Genomic DNA, 5,109 nt, shown 5'->3' with positions numbered 1-5,109 from the left:
AATTTAATTTTATTTATAAAAAATTTAAGTAAAGTCCATGCAAGGGTGTTAAGCAAAAATTTACTTATATTTTCAAGCAATTCAGTGGTTCATATATGTATAATTTTTCTAATAATACCATTTACCTTTAACATATTTGTAAAATATAACTTTTGTCCATAAATACAAAATTGTGGGAATATCATAAACCGTTAACAAGATATGCCCAAATCTATAAGTCTCTAAAAATTATTTTATTTTTGATTTTCCATGGAAAAAAAATGTAGCCCCACTTTCAGCCAAGCTGATTTTTTAATAAAATGAAAGGTGGGAGTGTCTTGTTTCGATTAAAAAAAAATATTTTTCGGAAGTTTTCGGAACAGGACGAAAACTTAACATTTTTTGTCGAATAATACGAAATATCAAAAAAATTCGTATCTATACATGGGTTTAATGGGCGGTGGTCGTGACCGATTTTATTGAAACTCGGCATGCGTTCCTTTTTTGTTTCAATAAATGTATGTACCAAATTTCTAGACATTTCCTTAGATTTTATTTTTTTCTTAGTTTGGTCCATATAATTCTCGGTGCCGAATTTCAGCGCTTTACGACCACTTATTATAATTCTTGAAAAAAAATTGTATGAAGCCATCCCTCTGTGCAACATTTTAAAAACATATAAAATAAAAGTGTATAAGAGTTTTTTAGTTTTTTTATGAAAATTACCAACAACAAGCTTACACTATTGTATTTTAATACAATAATACACTCGATACAAGGGGTTTTGTGGATTCAGCAAATGATTCTATATAGTAGAGACGATGAGTTTACTTAAAAGCTTTCTCAAAATCAATTGCACATAATGAAGCTATTAAAAATTAAATTCCGCATAATGTCAATTAAATGTCATTTTATTAATCATTTCGTTAGCTTAGTGTATAATTGTGGTAAGTGAAACATTATCTGTTTCATTTAAGAAAGTCGAAGGGATAATAGATACATATTGTTACGAAATTGTACTTGAATTCAAATATAACGATTTTAAGGGCTGATTTAAAAGTAGTATAATGCTACTTTTAAATAACAGTGCTGTAATGGCAGACTGTTACATATCTGTGGGCATTGTTAAATAAAAGCTTTCAGTTGATTTGATCGTAAGTTGGCAACGCTGTATTCGAATATTCAGTTAAAGAACATTGTAGAAAGTACACCACAGATGGCGTATGATCAAGAATATTCGAACTTTGACAGTTAAAGAGCTTTCTAGATGGTAATCCAGTGTTATAAATAGTGGCAGAGGTTGCAGTCGTTAGTGAGTTTATCACAGACGCTTTTCGAATAAACATCAACTGAGTGCCTTAAAGTGTGTTGTGTTTTTCAAGTAAATTCGTGTACATTATAAATTGTGTCTGTAATTCTGAGAATTTATAATCCTGTATAAAAAACATTGAGTGGCTATTTAATTCTGTGGTTGTTGTACATTTTAAATAAATAAAGAGTTGTTACAATTTTCAAACTACTAAACGGCTTTTATTTGCAATCAAAAGTATCCGGTTTATTTAAAGGAAATAAACCAGCGTTTTGAAAAGGTTAAAACGTAACAATATCTAAATCATTAAATATTTAATAAACTAATTTATGATTTACATTTTTTAGTTGAAATTTTATGAATTGTTACGAATTAGCAATAGCGATTTGAATTTAACGGTATGTAACGACCGCCTGCAACATTCATCATGTTTATAAAAATGTCCATCAGTAGAAGCTTCTACTTATTAACAATGGTCCATAATCATAGTCAGAAATAAAGTATATTTTAATATAAATAAAGTCGTCTTTACTTAAGAGTGGACTTTAATCTATCATAGACAAGTTAAAGTATATTTATGACGTTAAAGTCGACTGTAAATATAAAACAAGCTGAAGCTGTTATTAACTCATTTAACAACAGCATCAGCTGTTCTTCGCCATGTAAAAAAGTTCGGCAAAAAGTAAAAAAAATTAAGTTACAAGAATTTGGGAGAGATTTTGCAATTATCAATAAAATTAGTCTAAATATGATATTATTCTTATCTTTTCCATTTTTCCACCACAAAAAACTTTTTTTCTTTAGTTGTCCCGGTTACTTTTATTGTTTACCTTTTTTGGTTTTTGTTTTAATTTTCTATGTCAGCTGTTCAGCGTTGCCACTTGTCTGTATTTTGTTGTATATTGTATGAAAACATTTTCTACATTTGAGGTGGCACCCAGTTAAAGTCGGTTCAATTTAAAACATACTTTAATTTTGACTATAGTTGGGAAATAATATAAAGCGGGTTTTTAATTTAAAGTTGTTTTTAAAAAGAACCGACTTTAGTGTTTGACTATGATTATGGGCCAATGTTGATAGCATGCGGTTGAGTAGCATTGTTTTTAAGTATGGCAACACTAAATGTTTAAGCTGCTTACATTAACATCAAAAGTTCTAGAATTATAATATACGAGTTTTGACCGTTAAGAACAATAAATAGTGAGTGCGGTTGCAGTAGTGGATGAGTCTAATTTGAAACATCGTTAAGTAAAGATATCAACTGCATTGCCAGTGTATACTTGTACATTATAAAGTATGAGTGTGTATTTCTGCGAATTTATAAACTTGTATACACACACTGAGTGACTATTTAATTCTGTTGTTGTACATTTGAATAAATAAAGAGTATTTGCAATCAAAAGTAAACCAATAAACCAATATTTTGAAAAGGTAAAAACGTACAAAATATATTTAGTAACATATTTTTATTCAATTCCATTTGACTGAGATAATTATTTTGAAATTTTTACAAAATAAAATGGACTTAGCACTTTTGCATATTTATAGTGATTAAATATTAACCATTCCTGACTACTAAAAACTACAAATTTGAAAGCTGTGTATACTTTATTGGATATTTTATGTTTTCTACATATAAATATGTACACTGAATCAAATAAGTCTCCGTACAGATGTTTTGTTCGTAACTGATGTTATATTTTTACCCTAAAAACATAAAATCTCTAATAATTGAACTTTTTAATTTAATATATGAATAGTAGTGAACTACAATGTGGCAACTTTATGAGTTATATTGCAAATATGCTCATGTAATAATGACTTTTACATGGCAACACTGTTTTTTACACCGAAAAAGTCTCCGTACAATGTTTGTTTTTGTATTATAACGGTAACCTAGCATTTTCTTTTGATCTAAAAAGTATTGAATATCAAAGAAAGTAGTGTTTTCTCTAAACGAAAGTGTTAATTAATAAAATTAAAAATTATGGAGTGCAAAAATAAGCAGATTTCAATAGATACAAAAAAAATTATAATTGACCTTAAAAATAATGGAAAAAGCCTATCGGAAATAAGTGAAATTGTTAAAAGACCACGTTCATCCATTCAATACGTCATTCAACAATTTAAAAAAACTGGAACAATGACAAACAAACCTAGAACTGGCCGTCCAAGGAAAATAGACCAACACTTGGAGAGGAGAATTATACGAACCGTAAACAACAATCCCAAAATTAGTGCGTGTCTCATTGCTGGAAACTTGAAATCTAGTGACGGAATCACTGTAGACCCCCAAACGGTAAGAAACGTCCTTAAAAGAAATGTATATAATGGACGGGTTAGTCGTAAGAAGCCGTATGTTCGAAAGGCCAATTTGAAAAAGAGATTAGATTACGCCTCTGAACATATTGATAAGGATTTTTTGTTTTGGGATAGAGTAATTTTCAGTGATGAAAGCAAATTTAATGTTTTTGGGTCAGATGGAAGATGAATGGTATGGAGAAAGCCAAATACCGAAATGTACTCGAAGCATTCGACCCCAACTGTAAAGCATGGCGGAGGTAGCGTAATGGTATGGGGATGTATGGCCTCTTCTGGTGTTGGTAACCTCGTTTTTATTGAAAATACAATGGACAAATTTGCTTATTTAAATATATTGGAAGAAAACCTTAAACAAAGCGCGGAAAAATTAGGTTTGGGGCACTTGTATTACTTCCAGCAGGACAACGATCCAAAACACACCTCTGGAATAGTGAAAGAATGGATCACTAATAATGTCCCAATGCAGTTAAAACACCCACCGCAGTCACCCGATCTCAACCCGATTGAGCATTTGTGGGACCACTTGGAAAAAAAGATCCGGCAGCACATTATATCCAATAAAGACCAACTTAAAGCTGTTATTCGGGAAGAATGGGAAAAAATAGATCCTACGACCACAACAAAGCTGGTACATTCAATGAAAAGCCGGTTAAATGCAGTAATTTCCAATAAAGGAGGACCAACCACATATTAAAAGTCATTATAAGGGATTTTAATCTAAAAACGATGAACTGTACGGAGACTTTTTTTGGGATTGTTTTTAGTGAAGTTGAAGAAATTGTTTTATTTTTTATGTTTTTAATGAATATTGTTATATTTTGTTTATGTTATTTTATAATTTAAAATAGATATTATGAAAAAAAATGTATTAATTTAATAAACACCTTGTTAACAAATAATAAATTAGCCATATATGAAATGATATAATCTGTACGGAGACTTAATTGATTCAGTGTATTGTTTAAACTTTTAAATTAATTCCTTTCAATGTAGTCGATTAACCGAAAAACCGGTTTTCTAAAAAAGTCCAATTTTTGGTTAACCGGCAAACCGTTTTTTTATAAACACTAAGTGCGGTATATGAAAAATGTAAGGTGAAGTGATTTATAAAGCATAGAGAATTATACAAAAATACATTTTAGACAATGTATTTTGTTGTTGCAAGTGAAAGGCTTTTGACAATTACGTCTCGTCTCTATGTTACCCTATACCCTTAACGGCCATTTTCACAATGTACGATTATTTCATTTTAACCGGAAAATTAACTAACTGTCGGTTTGTTTAACGGGGACCATTTAACCAACGGTTACCGATTTACGTTTCACCATCATTTGATTACTTAACCAAAGCATTCAGTAGAAAGTATGGCAATAATGCATACATTTGTTTACGAAAAATAGTGTAATGAAAGATTGAAATATAAAAAATTGTCTAAAAGACGGCATAAAAAATAATAATTTGTGTTTTCTTAGTGGTATAATAAAAAAACGTATAAAACT

Source organism: Calliphora vicina, chromosome 5, assembly GCF_958450345.1.
Source record: "Calliphora vicina chromosome 5, idCalVici1.1, whole genome shotgun sequence".
NCBI lineage: Eukaryota > Metazoa > Arthropoda > Insecta > Diptera > Calliphoridae > Calliphora > Calliphora vicina.
This window is presented reverse-complemented; position numbering follows the sequence as displayed.